Consider the following 23,008-nt stretch of genomic DNA (forward strand, 5'->3'; position numbering starts at 1 on the left):
TCCTCAGAGTTTTACTTAGGGCCCCTGATGGATGAAACTGCAATCAGACTACCTGGTTTTAGTAAAAAAAAAAAAAAAAAAAAAAAAAAAACACTCAGAAAGTGCTGTTTCACTTGAGGAAGGTGATTCTGGGACTTCTTACCTCCTCCTCTAGGTACATTGAAAGAAAATACCTTCTCCAGAAAAGAAAACACTTGGAAAACCTTTAGCTCCAGGGTAATTAATACATTTCCCAAGAAGGAAAATTGGGAGCTGCAACGTCCTTACTGGCCTCAAATCAGTGAGCTTCAGTCACTAGAGGTAACGAGTTGGATTGAAAAAAAAAAAAAAAAAAGATTGTTCAACAGCCAATAGCAGCAAGAATTTTGAAAGGAGCGAATATCTGTTGAGATGCTTTAAGGAAGGAAGAAACAGATACCACAATTCAAACTGGCTTAAACCTGAAGGGCAGGTGGTTGGTCTTGGGCCTGGATGCCAAGTGCCATCTAATCCTCAGGCTCTGGGCCAGCTTCCTGAGATCCTCTTGGGGACTGCCCTATGTGCTGGCTTTATCCCACAGCAGCAGCAAGGTCTAGACCTCTCCACTTGCCACAAAGACTTCAGAGGAACAAAAAATTGCCATGTATTCTGTACTAGTTCGTTTTTACATTGTTATATAAAGACATACCTGGGCCTGGGTAATTTATGGATAAAAGAAGTTTAGTTGATTCACAGTTCCACATGGCTCAGGAAACTTAGCATCATGGCAGAAGGCAAAGGAGAGGAAAGCACTTTCTTCACAAGATGGTAGGAGACAGAATGAAGGGGAAGTGTCACTTTTACACCATCAGTTCTCATGAGAACTCACTCACTATCATGAGAACAGCATGGGAAAAACCGCCCCCATAATTCAGTCACCTCCCACCGGGTTCCTTTCTTGACACATGGGGACTACAATTCGAGATGAAATTTGAGTTTGGTCACAGAACCAAACCATTTTATTTCATTTTGCCTGTTAGCCTGTAAAATAAAAAATAAAAATTAAAAAAAAAAAAAAACAAGTTAATTACTTTCAAGATACAATGAAGGCACAGGCATTAGGTAAATGTTCCTGTTCCTTTTCCAAGTTGGAGAAATTGGCCCCCCCAAAAAATGAGGCCACAGGCCCCATGCAAGTTTGAAGCCTGGCTGGGCAGTCATTAGTTCTTAAAGCTCAAAAATATATCTCACATCCAGGGTACACTGATGCAAGGGCTGGTCTTCCATATCCTCAGGCAGCTCTGTCCCTGTGTTTCTGCAGGGTACAGGCCCTGTGGCTGCTTTCATGGGTTGGTGTTGAATGTCTATGGCTTTTCCAAGTGTGCAGTGCAATCTGCCAGTGTTTCCAACATTCAGGGGTCTGGAGGATGGTGGCCCTCTTCCCACAGCTTTGCTAGGCAGTGCCCCAATAGAGACTCTGTATGGAGGCTCAAAACCCACATTTCTCCCTCTGCATTGCCCTAATAGAAGTTCTCCATGAGAACTCTACCCCAGAGCAGACTTCTGCCTGGACATCCAGGTGTTTCCATACATCCTCTGAAATCTAGGCAGACACTCCCAAAGCTCAACTCTTGTCTTCTGCACACCCATAGTCCCAACATGTGGAAGCCACCAAGTGTTTAGGTTTACACCCTCTGAAGCAATGGCCTGAGCTGTACATTGGCCCCTTTGAACCATGGCTGGAGCTGGAGCAGCTGAGATGCAGGGCACCATGTCCCCAGGCTGCACAGAACAGCAGGATCATGGGCCTGACCCATGAAACCATTTTTCACTCCTAGACCTCCAGGCCTGTGATTAGAAAAGCTACTGTGAAGATCTACAAAATGCCCTAGACACATGTCGCCCATTGTCTTGGAGATTAACACTTGGTGCCTCATTACTTAAGCAATTTTCTGCAGCTGGCTTGAATTTTGCCTCAGAAATTTTTACCACATGCATAGGCTGCAAATTTTCCAAACTTTTATGCTCATCTTCTTTTAAACCTAAGTTTCAATTTCTGATCATCTCTTTGTGAATGCATATGATTGTATGCTTTCAGAAAGAGCCAGATTACATTTTGAACACTTTGCTGCTTAGAAATTTCTTCTACCAGATACTGTAAGTCATTGCTCTCAAGTTTAAAGTTCCACAGATCTCTAGGGCAGAGGCCCAATGCCACCAGTCTCTTTCATAGAGCATAACAAGAATGACCTTTACTCTAGTTCCCAAAATGTTCCTCATCTCCATCTGAGACCACCTCAGCTTGGACTTCGTTGTCCATATCACTATTAGCATTTTGGTCAAAACCATTCAAGAAGTCTCTAGAAAGTTCTAAACTTTTCCTCATCTTCCTGTCTTCTTCTGGGCCCTCCAAACTGTTCTAATCTCTGCCAGTTACCCAGTTACTTCCACATTCTCGGGTATCTTATAGAAATGCCTCAGTACCTTGGAACCAATTTTCTGTATTAGTCTGTTTTCATACTGCTATAAAGACATACCTGAAACTGGGTAATTTGTAAATGAAAGAGGTTTAATTGACTCACAGTTCCACATGGCTCAGGAAACTTACAATCATGACAGAAGGTGAAGGAAAAGCAAGCACTTTCTTCACAAGGCAGCAGAAGAGAGAAAGAACTAAGGGGAAAGTGCCACTTTTAAGCCATCAGATTTTGTGAGAACTTGCTGTCTTAAGAATAGCATGGGAGAAACCACCCTCCATGAACCAATCACCTCCCACCAGGTCCTTCCCTTGACACATGGATATTACAGTTCAAGGTGAGATTTGGGAGGTAGGGTCACAGAACTAAACCATATCATCTTTCTATAGCAGCTGTTCAAAAGCTAGGACATTTTTCTCATAAGTTTCACAAACTTGCCTGAAATTCCATTGCCCAGAGTTGGTTCTGTGCCCATTTCTGATCACCCACCTACAGGAACAGGACACCCTCACTCATCCAAACCAAACCAGAGGTGAGCAGCTCCTTTTGTAGCCATGGGCTGCCTGGGGTCACATACCTGAACCAAATCAGTTCAGTTTGGAAGGAGAAAAGGCAGGCAACAAGAAACTTCATGTATTAGTCCATTCGCACACTGCTATAAAGAAGTACCTGAACCTGGGTAATTAATAAAGAAAAGAGGTTTAATTAGTTCCAGTTTTGCAGGTTGTAGGGGAAGTATAGCTGGAGAGGCCTCAGGAAACTTGCAACCATGGCAGAGGGTGAAGGGGAAGTAGGCATTGTCTTACATGGCCAGAGCAAGGGGAAGGGTGTGAGGGAGGTGTTGATCACTTTTAAACAATAATTATCTTACATTAACTCACTCAGTATCAGGAGAACAGCACCAAAGGAGAAATCCTCCCCCATGTGCCGATCGCTTTCCACCAGACCAATCACTTTCTACTCACTTCCATCACTGGGGATTGCAATTTGACATGAGACTTGGATGGAGACAAAGATCCAAACCATATCATTTCACCCATGGCACCTCCCAAATAGCATGTCCTTCTCACATTTCAAAACCCAATTATGCCTTCCCAACAGTCCCCCAAAGTCATAACTCAAAAGTCATTTTAGCATTAAGACAAAAGTTCAAAGTCCAAAGTCTCATCTGAGACAAGGCTAGTCCCTTTACCTATGAGCCTATGAAATCAAAAAAGTTAGTTACTTCTAAGATACAGGCATTGGTTTAAAGTGCCCATCCCAAAAGGGAGGAATTGGCCAAAACAAAGGGACTATAGGCCCCACACAAGTCAAGTTGAAAATCCAACAGGGCAGTCACTAAATCTTAAAGCTGCAAAATGATCTCCTTTGACTCCACGTCTCACATCCAGGCTGCACTGATGCAAGGGGTGGACTCTCAAGACCCTGAGCAGCTCCACCTCTGTGGCTCTGCAGAGCTTAGCTCCCATGGCTGCTCTCAAGGACTGGCATTGAGTGCCTGTGGTTTTTCCAGGAGCATGATACAAGCTGCTGACAGTGTATCTACCATTCCAGGGTCCTGGAGGATGATGGCCCCCTTCTCACAGCTTCACTAGGCAGTATCCCAGTGGAGGCTCTGTGCAAAAGCTCCAACCCCACATTTACTCTCTGAACTGCCTTAGCAGAGGTTCTCCATGAGGGCTTTGCCCCTGTAGCAGGCTTCTGCCTGGACATCCATGCATTTTCATACACCCTCTGAAATTCAGGAGTCTCCCGAGACTCAACTCTTGCACTCTTGGCACCCACAGGCTTAACGCCACATGGAGCCACCAAGGCTTGGGGCTTGCACCCTGTGTAGCAGCAGTCCAAGTACCTGGGCCCCTTTGAGCCACTAGAGCTAGAGTGTCTGGGATGCAGGGAGCAGTGCCCCAAGGCTGTGCATGGCAGCAGGGCCCTGGGCTTGGCTCAGGAAATCATTCTTTCCTCCTAGGCCTCAGGGCCTACGATGAAAGGGCCTGCTGTGAAGATCTCTGAAATGCCTTGGAGGCCCTTTTCCCATTGTCTTGGATATCAGCATTTGGCTCCTCTTATGCAAATGTCTGTAGCCTGCTTGAATTCCTCCCCTAAAATGGCCCTTTTTTTTACTACCATGTCTGGGCTGCAAATTTGTCAAACTTTTATGCTCTGCTTCCCTTTCAAATATCAGTTCCAGTTTCAGATCATTTCTTTGCTCATGCACATGAGTTAGGTTCTAAGAAGCAGTCGAGTCATTTCTTAAATGCTTTGCTGCTTAGAAATTTCTTCCACTAGATACTCTAAATCATCTCTCTCAAGTTCAAAGTTCCACAGATCCCTAGAGCAGGGCACAATGCCACCAGTCTCTTTGCTAAAGCATAGCAAGTGTGACCTTTACTCTAGTTCCAATTAAATTTCTCATTTTCATCTGAGTCCTCCTCAGTCTGAACTTCATTGTCCATTTCAGTGCTAGCATTTTGATCACAACAACTTAACACGTCTCTAGGAAGTTCCAGACTTTCCCTCATTTTCCTGTCTTCTTCTGAGTCCTCCATAATCTTCCAACCTCTAATGTTAACCAGTTCCAAAGCTGCTTCCACACAATCAGGGATCTTTATAGCAATGCCTCATTCCTAGGTACCAATTTTCTGTATTAGTCCATTCTCACACTGCTATAAAGAAGTATCTGAAACTGTGTCATTTATAAAGACAAGCAGTTTAGCTATACTGAAAGCATAGCTGGGAAAGCCTCAGAAAACTTAAAATCACTGTGGAAGGTGAACAGGAAGTAGGCATGCTTATATGGCCAGAGCACAAGGAAGAGGGGCAGATGCTACCCACTTTCAAACACCTATCTCTTGCCCTCATGATCCAATCACCTCCCACCAGCCCCCACATCCAACATTAAGGATTGCAATTTGACATGAGATTTGGGTGGGGACACAGACCCGAACCATATCAGTTCCCCCAGATCTACTCTCCTGAGGAAATGTGAATGGATTTCCTTCTGTATCATGAATTGCCTGTGTATCGACTGCAGAAAATGTGGAAAACACAAAAAAGAAAAAAAGAAAGAAAAAATTCCACAGCAAAGAAAACAGCTTTGTAAATCTTCTTGTTTATAATTCTACAGACTTTGTTCTGTGAATATATGAACACACATGCTATACTTTCAGAATCTGAAATGTTCTGTGACACTGTGAGTAACTTGCCCTTCAATAAATGAGACAGAGTGTCCCAAGAGTCCTAATGCTGCTTTCAGTTTTAATAATAGAAGTATCAATGTTATGAATTCACAAAATGGAATCATTTGAAAGATAAATTATTCAGACTTATTTTGCACTTATTCGGTTTTATTAATTCAAAATAATAGATTTTAATTTTTTTGTTTCAATATTGCTGACTGAAGATGGCAAATATTGACAAAAAAAAAAAAACCAAAAGATTTAAAATGTGTTATTCAAAATTCTCAAGTGTTTCAACTTCACTGAAACAATCTTGGTTGACTGAAACGTTGTGAAACAAACTACTGTTAATTGTTTTATATTTCAATTGTGTTGGTTTCATAGTATTCCACCATCACTCATTTTACCAGTGTCTTATTACCAACTGTTTATGCTGTTTTTCCCCATATCACATGTGATCTAAGTTGTCCTGTGGAAAGTGGTTTTATTGTAACTCAGTCCATCTTCTAAGGGAAAGGACTGTGACTGTTCATCACGAAGGCCTCGGCTCCCAAGTGCTCCTCTTCATACCTCACTTCCCCTCCCCTATTAGCCAGGACAGTGCCACTGTCACTTGAAAAGACCAGCTACGGGTATTTTCTAAGAACAGCACAGTGTACATACTGTACGTGGTAACGTGTTTTAAGGGAAGCCCTGGGAAATATTTATGCTCTCTGCTGACAAATGTGCATTTTGAAGTAAAACCTATCTTACCTATTCTCTTAGTTAAATGCAGTCTGTATTCTCTTATGAAATGGAACTACAACATGAATTGTTTCCCTGAGGTTTTGCTTTTTGCCAGCAAATGCTTCATCGGGACACAAGGAATGTGGTAGTGATTAATTTTTAAAGCCAAATATACTTTTTCAATTGAAGCCCATACAACAATGGTTTGAGGTCTGAGGAGCCTGTCCCAGTGTGGGATTAGACTCTGTATTGTTGATACCAAGTGATCACAGACATTACGTCACCATAGGTCAACACTAACTGTCTTAGTGTCACGAGGTTTTCTTAACCGTATTTTCCTCTTGAAAATACACTTAGATGACGACTGTTTCCAAAACATCTTTGTCTGTTTTTTAATTATTTTTGTAGAGATGGGGGTGTTGCTATGTTGCCCAGGCTGGTCTCAGAACCCCTGGTGTCAAGTGATCCTCTTGTCTCAGACTCCCAAAGCTCTGAGATTACAGGCTTGAACCATCCTGTCTGGCCTGAAACTTTTTGTTTAACAGATGGGGTCTTGCTTTGTTCCCCAGGTTGGAGTGCAGTGATGCAGTCAGTTTACTGCAGTCTCTGTCTCCTAAGCTCAAGCAATCCTTTGATCTCAGCTTCTTGAGTAGCTGAGACTATAGAGGCGCCCCACCACACCCGACTAATTTTTTTTTTTAATTTTTTGTAGAGATGACAGCTCACTTTGTTGCCCAGGCTGGTCTTGAACTCCTGGTCTCAAGTGATTCTCCTACCTCAGGATTATAGGCATGAGCTACGACACTCAGTCCCCAAAACATTTTTGAAGTGATTTACCTAAGTTCATAGTGAAGGAAGGTTAAATTTAAAAGCATGGAAAGGAGAAAGAAGCAAATACACTAATCGCAGAGACAGAGAGCTGTGCTGTGACCGAAGAGCAGCTTTGACTCAGAGTTTCCTTGAGCAAAAAGGGGAAGAAGTTACACGGCTGTCTTCATCAGAAGGAAGAAGGTGCAAGTTCCACCCAGCCCTTTGCACAGTTCTGAGACACTTGCTAAGTGGAGTGTTTTGGACAGTCAGGATCATAAGAGCTGATTTTTTTTTTTTCTAACAGTATTGTGTAATAAGTGGAGGCGTGAACTTTTTGTGCGTCTGGTAAAAGCCCCTCCATAAACGTTTCTGTGTCAAATACTGTGGGGAAAGACTGGTTTCATCCAGGTGAAGCAAGTTGATGCCTATGAAGCTTTGCTTTTCAGACATTTGGACATGCAACTCTGTGTTTGGTTAATCATAAGACTTCTGCTGGTGAAAAAACTATTAACATCCAGCGGAACTGGTGTTCCAGAGAAGATGTTTGGGAAATGTTGGATTAGAGGCTCTTCCTTTGGGCTCTTTCTCTTCATCCTGGATTTTGGTCTGGATTACACAGCTGGCAGGCTGAGATCACAGTCTCTAAGGAGGCAGAGCGTCCTGCTCTTCCAGGGCACAGAGGTGACAAGCAAATAGATGGCTGCCAATCATTTGTGAAAGTTCTGAAGCTGAACTCATCTTCTTGCCCTACAGAGAATGGAGTTGGTGGGCACAGTGACTCATGCCTGTAATCCCAACACTTTGGGAGGCCAAGGCAGGTGAATCACCTGATATCAGGAGTTCAAGACCAGCCTATCAACAGAGTGAAACCCCATCTCTACTAAAAATATAAAAAATTAGCCAGTTGTGGTGGCAGGTGCCTGTAATTCCAGCTACTTGGGAGGCTGAGGCAGGAGAATTGCTTGAACCTGGGAGGCACAGGTTGCAATCAGCTGGTATCTCGCCATTGCATTCCAGCCTAAGTGACAAATGGAGACTCTGTCTCAAAATAAAATAAAATATAAAAGAGACTGGAGTTACAGAAGTACTAGTGATGCAAACCTGAGATTACCTTGAAGGTTTGGGATTCACTTTACCACTCGGAAGAGTTGTTAATATTTCACAGCCCAGAGCTTGTGAGCCCCAGGCAGCCTGGGCCTCAGTACTGAAACACGTAGTGGAATCAAATATCTTGCATATGGGGATGCTGCCCTGGTGTTACTCATAAAGGACACAAGAATTTTTCTTCACATAGATTAATCAGCCTTCCCATAATCTCAAATGTCTTTGTAACACTGTGTCTAAATCTATTTCCACTTGGATGTTAATAGGACACTATAATTTTGGCAAACATTAGATTCAGCTAGTGAAAGAAGAATAAGTTAGAGAGTTCCATTTCAAGAGGGTAAATTGAAAACATTTGTTTTTCTCCACTCATTACCATTACATGTATGGAATGAATAGAGGGAGCGGTCTTCAGAAGACTTTACATTCTTCCGGGAGGAGAAAAGTGGTTAAGAGAATGATGTTGAAAGAAGGTGAGTGGAGGTAGCTGGAGAAAAGGCTGTATGCAAAAGAGGCAACAGGGGCCAGGGAGATCTTCCTGGAGAAACTCAGGAGCTCCGACTCAGAGGTGGTAGGTGCCAAGGGACTGGCCATCCAGTGTTTGTCACCAGGCAAAGAAGTTGGTGAGCTCGCCTCTAGAGAAATGGACCCAGCTGGGTGGGAATGAGATGGTGGTACAGGAATCGTACCATTTTAGAGATTCCCAGCCAAAAGGCTGTCATCTGGCCATGTACCAAGAGTTCCCCTTTGGCTATGCCATTCAGATCTAATGATGAAACAATCCTTCTTACACAACAGCAGAGGAAACTTACGCCAACCACCTATAAGCAATCTAATCCCAGGAAAACCTATACTCATCAGACGTATGTGGACACCAGAGTGAGAAAAAGTAAACAAAAAGTGAACCTGGAAAATCAAGAAACATTAGTTAAAAGATCCTAATTTATATCACCATGGAGAAGACATACATCCATAAAACAAGAACTCAGTGCTATGTAAAAAGAATACAAGTCTATTAAGAGCTCAAGAAAATATATAATGCTTTTCATATTATGTTGAAGAAATCTTTACCTGCCCCAAAGTCAAAATATATTCATTTGTCTTGTTCTTTAGGAGTGTTATTGTTTTACTTTTCACATATACAACAACACTGATTTTGCACACCATATAAGATAAGGGTGGATATTTATTTTTTCACATGTGGATATAAAAGTGACTCAGTTTCATTTACTGAAAAGAACACTCTTTCCCCACTGCTCCGGACTTTGTCATAAATTTAAGTGTCCATACACATGTCAGTTTATTTCTGGCTTTTTTTTTTTTTTTTTTTTACTTCTTTGGTCCAATTGTCTACTCTTGCATCAATATCACACTGTCACTTTACAGTAAGCTTTGATATCTGGAGTGAAAATACTCCAATTTTTCATCTTCATTATTATCTTGAATATTCCTATCTGCATCTCAATATACATTTTAGAGTCAGTTTGTCACTTCCAAAAAAAACGTCACGCTTGCATTTTGATTGGGATTGCATTAAATCCACATAGATCAATTTGGAGTAAATTGATACCTTTTACATTTTTTGGTCAAGAAACATAGTGTGTCCCTTTGATTAGATGTTTAGAATTCTTTAAAAGTTTTCTGTGTAGAGGTTGTGCACATTTTTCATTCGAATTACTCATAGGGGCTGGTGACCATGGCTTACACCTGTAATCCCAGAACTTTGGCAGGCCACACATCCTGGCTAATATGTTGAAACCCCATCTCTATTAAAAATACAAAAAAAATTAGCCAAGTGTAGTGGCATATACTTGTAGTCCCAGCTACTCGGAGGCTGAGGCAGGAGAATCACTTGAACCCAAGAGGCAGAGGTTGCAGTGAGCCAAGATCACACCATTGCATTCCAGCCTGGGCAACAGAGTGAGACTCCACCTTAACAACAACAACAGCAAAAAGAATTAGTTGTAGGGTTTTGGAATTTTTTAAAGCTATTGTAAATAGTGTATTTATTATTATTATTATTATTTTAGTTTGGAATCTTTGCTGCTGAATAGAAATGTAATTTATTTTTTACTACTTTTTATGTTGAAATAATTACAGATTCACAGATAGTTGCAAGAATAGTAGAGGGATCCTCTGTATCCTTCAAGTTGGTTTTTCCCATTCATAAGATCTTACCTAATTATAACACAATATCAAAACCGGAAGATTGACATGGGTACAATTTATTCAGATTTCTGTTTTACATGAACTTATTTGCATGTGTGGGTATGTGTATAGTTCTATGAATTTTGTTACATGTGTAGATTCATGTAATCACCCACCACAATCAAGAAACAAAAATGGTGTCAGCTCTGTAAAGATGTCCCTCGTGTTTCTTTATGGTCGCACCCACTTACTCCCACACCCTGGCATCCACAGTTTTGGTCTCCATTTCTAGAATTTTGTCACTTGGAAACTGTCAAATAAATGGAATTATACAGAGGGCGATCTTTTGAGATTGACTTTGTTTTCACTCGGTATAATGCCCCCGAGGCCCATATAAGTTGTTGCATGCAACCATAGGGTCTTCCTTTTCATTACTGAAGAGCATTTCAGGGTATGTACATATCACACTTCAACAATTCATGCAGGTTGTTTCAATAAAGCTGCTATGAACATTGGTGTATGGGTGTGTGTGTGTGTGTGTGAACATAAGGGTTTTTTTCTTTGGAAGAAATGTTCAGAAGCTCAAGTGTTAGGTCATATGGCAAATGTGTGCTTTGATTTTTGTGTTTAAGAAATGACTAAACTGTTTTCCAGAGTGGATATAGCTACTTTACATTCCTACCAGTAATATAATGAGAGATCAGTTTCTCCATTTTCTCACTAGTGTTTGGTATTGTTGCTGTTTCGTATTCTAGCTCTAAAGATGCATAGTGATATCTCACTGTGGTTTTAATTTGTTTCCTAGTGGCTGATGTTATTAAACTTTATTTCATCTGCTTATTTGCCATGTGTATATCTTCTTTGGTTAAATGATTCTTAATGTCTTTTGCCCATTTTCTATCTAACTGGATGTTAGGTGTTTTTTTACTGTTGAGAGTTCTTTATGTATTTTAGATATGAGTTCTGTGCCTAATATATGGTTTATAAATATTATCTCCCATTCTGAAGTTTGTATTCTCTTTCTTAAGAAGGGCTCTCAAAGAGCAGTTTTTAATATTGGTGAAGTTCAATTTATCAATTTTTTCTTTCATGGATCATGCTTTTGGTGTTACATTTAAGAACACTTCATCTAGCCCCAGCTCTCAAAGAATTTCTCTTATATTTTCTTCTAAAAGTGTTATTATATTATGTTTTACATACACATTCACAATACATTTTGAGTTAACTTTGGCATAAGCAGTGTGGTTGTTGGAGAATTGTTTTTCTTGACCTATGGATGTCGAGTTTTTCTAGTACCATTTGTTGAAAAAGCAGATATTTCCATTATTGCACAGTTTTTGGTACATTTGTCAAAAATAGGTTGGGCAGTTGTAATTGTGTGAATTGATCTCTAGGTTGTCTATCCTGTCCCATTGATCTGTGTCTATTTCTATGTCAACACCACACTGCCTTGATGACTGTCACTATACAGAAACTCTTGAACTTAGATAAATTGATATTTTATACTTTTTTTCTAAAATTATTTCAGCAGTTCCAGCTCCTTTGCCTTTCCATGTTCATTTTATAATAAGCTTGTCTATATCTACGAAAACATCTTCCTGGGATTTTGATACAATTACATTAAACCTAAATTTGTGGAAATGGGCATCTTTACTATGTTGATGCCCTCTAGCTCATGAACGTGGTATGCCTCTCCAGTTACTTAGCTGATCTTTGATTTCTTTCATTAGTACTTTATAGTTTTCAGCATATGAGTTCTCTACATGAATTGCTAGCTTCATTCTTAAGTACTTCCCTTTTTTGAGACTATAGATGGTATTGTGTTTTTATTTTGGTTTTTATATGTTCTTTGGTAGCCTAAAAATCACATTTGACTTTTCTGTGTTGATCTTACATCCTGTGACCTTGATGATCTCATTTATTCTGAGAATATTTTTAAACAATTAATCCAATTTATTTATTAGTTATAAGCCTATTTTAATCATCTATTTCCTATTCCATGAGTTCTTAATAATTTGTGCAATTCAATTAATTGGTCTATTTTATTCTAAAATGTTGAATTATGTGTGTAGAGTTTTTCTTAGTTTTCTCTTACTATGTTACTCACTACTGGATCTGTGCTGATAATCCCGTTTATTTCTAATATTGGCAATCTTTGCTATCTCTCTTTTTCTCTGTCAGTCTTGCTAAAAGTATGTCAGTGTTATTGATCTTTTCAAAGAACTAGTTTGTTTCACTGACTTTTTTCTGTTGTTTTACTGTTTTCAATGTAATTGATTTCTTATCTTGGTTACTTTCATTCTTCCGCTTGCTTTGGGTTTATTTTATTTCTGGTTTCTATTTTCTCAGTTTCTAGCAACTTAGATCATTGATCTGAAATCTTCATTCCATTTATTTATTTATTTATTTATTTATTTATTTATTTATTGAGATGGAGTTTCACTCTTGTTGCCCAGGCTGGAGTGCAATGGTGCAATCTCCACTCACTGCAACCTTCGCCTCCCAGGTTCAAGTGATTCTTCTGCCTCAGCCTCCCTAGTAGCTGGGATTACAGGCATGCACCACCATGCCCAGCTAATTTTGCATTTTTAATAGAGACAGGGTTTCTCCATGTTGGTCAGCCTGGTCTCAAATGACCTACCTCAGGTGATCTTCCCATCTCGGCCTCCCAAAGTGCTGAGATTACAGGCATCAGCCACAGTGTCCAGCACTTTCTTTCTTTTTAAATGCAAACATTTAGTACTAAAAGTTTCTTTCGCAGCACTGCTTTAACCATGTTCCTCATAATTTAGTATTTTGTATGTTCAGTTTTATTTTGTTCAATGTAGTTTTTAAAAATTTCTGTGAGATGCTGGAGAGGATGTAGAGAAATAGGAATGTTTTTACACTGTTGGTGGGAGTGTAAATTAGTTCAACCTTTGTGGAAGAGTGTGGCAGTTCCTCAAGGATCTAGAACTAGAAATACCATTTGACCCAGCAGTCTCATTACTGGGTACATACCTAAAGTATTATAAACCATTCTGTTATAAAGGCACATGCACACGTTTGTTGCAGCACTGTTCACAATAGCAAAGACTTGAAGTCAACCCAAATGCCTATCGGTGATAGACTGGATAAAGAAAATGTGAAACATGGAATACTATGCAGCCATAAAGAAGGATGAGTTCATTCCTTTGCAGGGACATGGATGAAGCTGGAAACCATTATTCTCAGCAAACTAATACAGGAACAGAAAACCAAATACTGCATGTTCTCACTCAAAAGTGGGAGTTGAACAATGAGAACACATGGACATGGGGAGGGGAACATCACACACTGGGACCTGTCGGGGGGTGGGGAGCTAAGGAAGAGATAGCATTAGGAGAAATACCTGATGTAGATGACGGGTGACAGATGCAGCCAACCACCATGACATGTGTATACCTATGTAACAAACCTGCACATTCTGTACACGTACCCCAGAGCTTAAAGATGAATTTAAAAAAAAAAAAAATTGTAGACCGGGCATAGTGGCTCAGGTTTGTAATCCAAGCACTTTGGGAGGCTAAGGTGAGCGGATCACCTGAGGTCAGGAATTTGAGACCAGCCTGGTCAACATGGTGAAATCCTGTCTCTACTAAAAACACAAAAATTAGCTGGGTGTGGCTAATTTTTTATTAAAACTATTCATGAAAATGACTTCAGCTACTTGGGAGGCTGAGGCAAAAGAATTGCTTAAACCCAGGAGGCAGAGGTTGCAGTGAGCCAAGATCGCACCACTGCACTCCAGCCTGGGCGACAAAGCAAGACAAAACTCTGCCTCAAAAAAAAAAAAAAGGGTCAGACACAGTGGCTCACACCTGTAATCCCAGCACTTTGGGAGGCTGAGGTTGGTGGATTACCTGAGGTTGAGTGTTAGAGACCAGCCTGATCAACATGGAGAATCCCCATCTCTACTAAAAATACAATATTCACGGCATGGTGGCATGCACCTGTAATCCCAGTTACTTGGGAGGCTGAGGTGGGAGAATCACTTGAACCCAGGAGGCAGAGATTGTGGTGAGCCGAGATCGTGCCACTGCACTCCAGCCTGGGCAACAAGAGTGAAACTCTGTCTCAAAAATAACAATAATAATACTAATTTGATTATATGTAACAATCAATTAAATCATGGTGTATCCTGCTGACAAGTTCAGGAAAACAGATTATACTCATAAAAGTATAAAGTTTTAATATCAAAAATCCAAAAAAAAAGTTTCTGTGAGACTTTGACCACAAGATTATTTAGAAGCATTTTGTTTCATTCTCAAATGTCTGGAGATTTTTCTGTTACCTTCTGTTACTGATTCTAGTTTGTTTTTATCACGGTGATAAAACATACTCTCTATGATTTCAATTCTTTTAAATCATAGAGTTGAAGTAATTATTGAAGTGAATTTTACAACCAGGATATAATCTGTCATGGCAAGTGTTCCACACTTTTGATAAAATTGTATATTCAGCTGTCATTGGCTGGAATATTGTATACAGATTGATTGGATCTTGTTGGTTGATAGTATTGTTTAGTTATTCCATATACTTGTTTTTCTGTGTATTAGTTATACCAGTTTCTGAGGGGGCTGGTGTTAAAATCCCCAACTATAATTGTGGTTTGTCTATTTCTCTATTGTTCTCAGCTCTATCCATTTTTGCTTGAAGTATTTTGAGGCTGTGTTTTTTTTGGTGCATATGCATTTAGGATCATTTTGTGTTCTAGGTGGGTTGATCCATTTATCTTTATGTAATGTGCCTAATCCTTGCCCTTAGTAAATTTCTTTGATCTCATGCCTATTTTATCTGATACTGACATAACTAGTCCTTCTTTATTTTAATTAATGTTTGCATGTATATCTTTGTCTACCTTTTTCTTTCCACCTACCATTTTTATTGCATTGGAGTGAGTTTTTAAAAAACACATATACAGTTGACCCTTGAACAATGCAAGGATTAAGGGTCAACCTAACTGTCACAGCTGAAAATCCACATAATGACTTTTGGCTCCCTCAAAAGTTTACTAATAGCCTACTCTTGACCAAAGCCTTATCCAGGACCTAAACAGTCAATTAACACACACTTTGTATGTTACATGTACTATATTCTTACACTAAAGTAAGCTAGAGAAAATAAAATACTATTAAGAAAATCAGAAGAGAAAACGTGTTTACCATTTATTAAGTGGATCATCATAAAGGTCTTTATCTTTATTATCTTCATTTGAGTAGGCTTGGGAGGAAGAAGAGGAGTTGGTTGTGCTATCTCAGGGGTGGCAGATGTGAAGGAGGTAGAAGAGGTGGAAGGGAAAGCAGGAGAGGTAAGCACATTTGGTGTAACTTTTATTAAAAGAATTCACTTATAAATGGACCCACACAGTTCAAACTCATGTTGTTCAAGGGTCAACTGCAGTGGAGTCATGATTTTTTATACAATCTACCAATCTCCATATATACATCACAAATGACTTCCCAGCTCTTATTCACCCAGGCTGGAGTGAATCTTGGCTCACCGCAACCTCTGCCTCCTGGGTTCAAGTGATTCTCCTGCCTCAGCCTTTCAAGTTAGCTAGGATTACAGGGTCCCAACCATAACCAGCAAGTTTTTGTATTTTTACTAGAGACTGGGTTTCACTATGTTTGGCCCGACTGGTCTTGAACTCCTGACCTCAGGTGATATACCCACCCTGGCCTCTCAAAGTGCTGGGATTGGATTACAGGTGTGAGTCCCGTACCTGGCCCTAGTCCCTATATTGTAATAGTACAACTAGATGATTTATATTTAAGGTAGTCATTTATATTAGAGCTGTTGTCTGCCATTTTATTACTTGCTTTTTGTTTGTATCCTCTGTTTCTCATTCCTGTTTCTCTTGTCATCATGTGGGCAATTTACAGTTTGTGTTTATGTTTGTTTATTTTTAGAATTTGATCTTGACCTATTATAATGTTTTGAATGTATCGTTTTGCATAATTCTTTCTTAGTCTTTGTTCTAGTTTGTGGAAAGATTTTTAACAACAAATTCAATTTCTTTAGTAGATATAGGACCACTCAGGTTGTTATATTTTTTCCTGAATGTTGATAGCTTTTGTCTTCCAAAAAAAATTGTTTTTTGAATTTTGAATTCAAAAACCCAAATTTGAATAAATTTTCAAATTTATGGTCATATATTTGGTTATAAGACTCCTTAATTATGCTTTTAATTATGCTTCCAACCTCTGTAAGGTTTCTAGTGATATCCCCTATTTCTTGATACTGATATTTGTGTATTCTTTCTTTCTTTTTTTTATTTTTCTTGGTCAGTGTGGCTAGAAGTCTATACATTATTTTCATTTTTTTCAAGAGACCAGCCTTTTGCTGTATTTTTTTCTATTATTTCTGTTTTCCATTTCACTGATTTCTGCTCCTACCCTTATTATTTCTTTCCTTTTGCTTTCTTTTGGTTTAATTTGCTCTAATATTTCTAGTTCAATAGGGTGGAAGAAAATTTATCTTTTTGAATAGAAGCTTTAATACTACACATTTTTTTCTCTAACCACTGCTTTAGCAATACCCATTTGTGATTAAAATTCTCAATAAGATAGAACTACAGGGAAACTAATTCAACTTGATGAAGAATGTCTACAAATATCTACAAACAACATTGTACTTAATGGTGAAAGGCTGAATCTTTTCCTCTACAAGTAAGGGAAAGGTAAGGACATCCACTCTCACTACTCTTGTTCAGCATTGTAATAAAACTCTAACCACTGCAGTTAGGCTATAAAAGAAATAAAAGGCATACAGTTTTAAAAAGAAGAAATAAAACTGTTCCTATTTGCAAATAACAGAGTTTTCTACATAGAAACCCCAATGAATCTACACTAAAATTTCCTGGGATTAGTGAATTCAGAAAAGTTGCAGAATACAAGATAAACACACAATTATCAATCACATTTTTATATACAAAACATAAATATGCAGAACTCAGAAACAGAATACCATTAACAACAATGAGAAACAACCTCACACCTATTAGAGTGGCTAAATACAAAACTCCAAGATGATAAATGCTGATGAGGATGTGGAGCAACAGGAACTCTCATTCATTGTCATTGGGAATGCAAAATAGCACAGCCACTTTGGAAAACAGTTTGGTCGTGGTTTTCATTTGTTTGTTTTTGTTTTTTACAAATTAAGCATACTCTTAGTATACAATTCAGAAATATATTTGTTGGTATTTACTTAAATGAGTTGAAAATTTATGTTTACACAAAAATCTACACATAAATGTTTATAGCCACTTTATCCATAATTTCCAAAAATTGAAAACAACCCAAATGTTCTTCAAGAGATAAACAGATAAAGAAAATGTGGTCCATCCACACAATGGAATCATATTCCTCAATATAAAAGTGAGCTATCAAGCCACAAAAAGCTATAGAGGAATCTGAAATTGCTGATAAAAGCAGCCAGTCTGAAAAGACTACATATTGTGTGATTCCAACTCTATGATATTCTGGAAAAGGCAAAGCTATGTAGACAGCAAAAGGATCAGTGATTTTCAGCAAATTTTTAGTGATGTTTTCATGTGTGTTTTTCTTTGTTTATCCTCTGACTTAAGGATTATAGAGCTTCCTGAATATATCACTTAATGTCTTTTATCAGTTTAGAAAAATTATTGTCTAAAGCCTCTTCAAATACAGCTTTTGCCCCATTTTCATTTTCCAATTTTTCTGAAACATCAGTATCCACCAATGTTAGATTTTTGGACTGTGTCTCATACGTCTCTTGTTCTCTTTTCTGTTTTCCGCTCTTTATTTCTCTCTGTGATTCATTCTGTATATTTTCTATTGACCTAGCTTTTAACTCACTACTCCTCTATCTTGCTGTACCTAACCTGATGTTAAGCCCATTTGTGGAGTCGAGTTTTAAATTTTTAATTTTCTTTTCTTTTTAAAATGTATAACAAAATTTATCATCTTAACTATTTCTAAGTGTTCAACAACATTAAGTACATTCACATTGTTCTGCAACCAGCCTCCAGGAACTGAAACTATAATCATTCTATCCTTATCTTGCAGAACTGAAACTATAACCATTAAACAACTCTCCATTTTCTCCTCCCTCAGCACCTAGCAACCACCATTCTACTTTCTTCCTCTGTGAATTTGACTACACAGGATATAAGTGAAATCATACATTAGTTGTCATTTTGTAATTGGCTTATTTTAATTAGTATAGAGTCCTTGAGGTTCATCCATGTTGTAAGATGTACCAGAATTTCCTATTCCATTGTATGGATAGCCCACATTTTTTTTTTATATACATTCATCTGTTGACGGACACTGGGGTTGCTTCTTTTAGCTACTGTGAATAATGCTGCTATGGACATGGATGTACAAATATTTCTTTGAGAGCTTGCTTTTTATTCTTTTGAGTATGTACCCAGAAGCGGAATTGCTGGATCATATGCGAATTATATCCTTAATTTTTTAAGAAACCACCAAGCTATTTTCTTTAGTGGTTGAACTATTTTACATTTCCACTAACAGGGCACGAAGATTCCAATTTCTCTAAATCCTTGCCCAAATTTGTTATTTTTTGCTTTGTTTGTTTTAAGAATAGCCATACTAATGAGTGTGAAGTGGTATTTTATTGTGGTTTGGATTTGCATTTCTGTAAAGATTAGTGGTGTTGAACACCTTTTCACATGCTTGTTAGCCACCTGTATATCATTTTTGAAGAAATATCTATTCAATTTCTTTGCGGGTGTTTTTTTTTTTTTTTTTTTTTTTTTTTTTGAGACGGAGTTTCACTCTTGTTGACCAGGCTGGAGTGCAATGGCATGATCTCGGCTCACCGCAACCTCCACCTCCTGGGTTCAAGTGATTCTCTCGCTCAGCTTCCCAAGTAGCTGGTATTGCAGGCATGTGCCACCACGCTCGACTAATTTTTTTGTGTTTTTAGTAAAGACAGGGTTTCTCCATGTTGGTCAGGCTAGTCTAGAACTCCTCACCTCAGGTGATCTGCCCACCTCAACCTTCCAAAGTGCTGGGATTATAGGCATGAGCCACTGTGCCCAGCCGATGTGTATTTTTTAAACATTTTTTTGTTTGTTTCTTGTAGTTATCAAAGTTCTTTGTATGATCTGGATATTAACACCTTTCCAGGTATGTAATTTGCAAATATTTTCTTCCATTCTATGGATTGTCTTTTCATAGCCACAAAACTTTTAACAGTAGTTTCTGTTATCAAATTTCCATTTCATTCTATCTTATTGATTACATTTCTCTGAATAAATTTTCAATCTTTTCACTTATTTTCTTTAACATAGTAATTGAATATTCCAATATAATTCCAGTATCTGTATCACCTGCAGGTTTCTTCCTATAGTATTTTCTTACTTTTTTTTTGCCATTTCTTGGGATATTCAATAATTTTTTATTGCATGCTGGATATTGTATTGTATATGAAAAATTACAGACAAAATTTAAGGCTCACTAATGTTATCTCCCTCCACAGATAATCGATTTTGGACCCTGGCAGGCAGCTAAAGCAGAGGTGGAACACCTTATCCAGTCTGAGATTGAGTTAATTCCAAGTTAGGTTTCAATTCTGAAGGAGAGCTTGCCTTTTTCTGTCTTGCCCTTTAATCCTAGGTTGCCAAAAGAATGGGAAAAAATTTTTGCAATCTACCCATCTGACAAGGGGCTAATATCCAGAATCTACAAAGAACTAAAACAGATTTACAAGAAAAAAACAAACAAACCCTTTCAAAAGTGGGTGAAGGATATGAACAGACACTTCAAAAAAGAAGACACCTATGAGGCCAACAAACATATGAAAAAAATGCTCTTCATCACTGGTCATTAGAGAAATGCAAATCAAAACCACATTGAGATACCATCTCACACTAGGTAGAATGGCGATCATTAAAAAATCAGGAGACAACAGATGCTGGAGAGCATATGGAGAAATAGGAACACTTTTACACTGTTGGTGGGAGTGCAAACTAAACATTTGCAACCATTGTGGAAGACAGTGTGGCAAATTCTCAAAGACCTAGAAATAGAAATACCATTTGACCCAGCAATCCCATTACTGGGTATATACCCAAAGAACTATAAATTGCTCTATTATAAAGACATACATGTGTATGTTCATTGTGGCACTCTTCACAATAGCAAAGACCTGGAACCAACCCAAATGTCCATCAACGATAGACTGGATAAAGAAAATGTGGCACATATACACCATGGAATACTATGCAGACATAAAAAACGATAAGTTTGTGTCCTTCACAGGGACAAGGATGAATCTGGAAACCATCATTCTCAGCAAACTGATGCAAGAACAGAAAACCAAACACTGCATGTTCTCACTCATAGGCGAGTGTTGAACAATTAGAACACGTGGACACAGGGAGGGGAGCATCACACACTGTGGTCAGTTGAGGGGGGCTAGGGGAGGGACAGTGGAGGGTAGGGAGGGTGGGGAGGAATAACTTGGAAAAAAAATCCTAGGTTGCACCCTTTTCGTGATACTTATAGGAAACCTGGGGTTTTTACCAGAGCCCACCTTCTAAGTGGGCCATTTGCTAAAAGTTTTGCCTCCCTAGAATTATATGACTACCAAAATTCTTCATTGTTTCCCAGGTTCTTAGTTTCTTGATTTCATACGTCTATGGCAGAAAAAGTGGGAAAAAATGTTGGTTCATCTCAGTTTGGCTTCTCTTTCTCTGGGATCTTAGACTTCCAAGCCTTGGCCTCCTTGGGAGCTCTGACATCTACATTTTGTTTCCTCACTTACTACAAGGCTGCTAAAAGCTGACTACTGAAAGCCGAACTCAAGTTCCCAGGCTATTAGCTGCCATTTTCTGCTCTTTGGCCCATACCACTTTCAAATTAGCAAACCTCTCAAAAGTAGGTGCATTAAGGAATCTATATTCCTTAATTCCTTAGTGAGCTCTATAGCTCACTCCTATGCCCTTCCTTCCCTCTGGTAACCCCTTAAGTTTAGACTTCATGAGTGATTCTCCCAAAATAAATTTTGGGGGGCTATTTTTTTTACAGCATTTCTAATTGGTTTTGACAGTCTGGAACATGTAATTCAATCATTACCTGATGCCTTTTCCAGAGCTTAAAAATATAAAATTATGATTGCCAAATGAAAACATAAATGAGTAGATAGGCTGAAAGTCAATATCAAGATTTTTCAGTAAACAAGCAGAAAGATAATACCATAAACTTTGGTCAAAAAGATAAAGAGAAAAAGAGTCAATCTACCAGGTAGAACATCCAACTAATAGGAGATCCTGCAATGTCAGAGTTAGTGAAAGTAGGCACAGATCAGAAGACTTCAGGTTAAAAGAGACTACTGAATGTCAACTAGGATAATTGAAAAAAATCCAATAAATAGATCCAAAATGTGATGAAAGCATTCAGAACACCAAAGATTTCTTTTTTTTTTTTTTTTTAATGTTAGGTGCTTCCAGAGGGCAAAACTTCCAAGCACGAAGTAATTAGTCATTCTGGTAGGAATCCTCATATCAGCACCAATTAAGTGATAGAAGACAATGGAACAATATCATCACAATTCTATGGGAAACTTATGTTAATGTATAATTTTATTCCCAGGTAAAGTATCAATTAATTATGTGAGATGGAATGAATGTAGATATTTTCAGAAAGACAGGACTTAAAAGTTTTCTTCCCATGTAGCTTTTCTGAGGAAGTTTCTCAAGGATGTACTTCAAGAAAATAAGGAAGGAAAACAAAAAAGAGAAGGAAGTGAAATTCAGAAAGTATTTGAAATCTAACTCAGGTAGGGGGAGGAGCAGTGATCAGTGAAGGGAATTTTCAGAATGAGATCTGGTCAGCAGTTCTAGATAGCAACCAATCCAAGCTGGAACAGGAAGTGGCAGTGGTCTACAAGGGATGTTGCTAAAAAAAAAAAAAAAAAAAAAAAAAAAAAAAAAAAGTGAATTGCATTCAATAGGGCAATATCAGTGAAAGATTGGATGATTTTGAAGATAAGATGAAGATATCTTTTTAAAAAGTACTTCAGGATTCTAAGAAAAACATGCTACTTAGAAAAACCATGGTTAAATGTCAATCAAGATTTGACCAATTAAAATAAAGGAAAAGATCATTCATTTGATCCAGATATCATCTTCCTCTTAGTAGTATAGAGGTCATAATATTCAATTGTAGAGGCAAAGGTAATTCTAGCAACTCCTTGACTAGGCAGAGAATAATATTTAGAATTAGAATAATGTAAATACTATGTATCTACTTGCAACTTTCATATAAATAGCTTTAAATAACTTTAAATGTAGTAACAGAACAAAATTCAAAAGTTATCAAGTGTAAAATCATAAAGATAGAATCAGAGGTGGAAGAGAGAAAGAAGTGGCAAAGGGTAGGGCGTGGGGCTAATGCACACATCTCATTCCATGAGGAGTTAGCACAGGCTGACTAAATTGGATGCAACTGAAAAAGATGTCCATGCATTGTTTGTTTCTATAGTCCTGGTAGTTACATATGTATATGTTGTCAAAACTCATCAAAATGTACATTTAAAATGGTGACATTTTGTTGTGTGTAAATTACACCTCCA

This window comes from Saimiri boliviensis, chromosome 1 (assembly GCF_048565385.1).
Source record: "Saimiri boliviensis isolate mSaiBol1 chromosome 1, mSaiBol1.pri, whole genome shotgun sequence".
NCBI classification, from domain to species: domain Eukaryota; kingdom Metazoa; phylum Chordata; class Mammalia; order Primates; family Cebidae; genus Saimiri; species Saimiri boliviensis.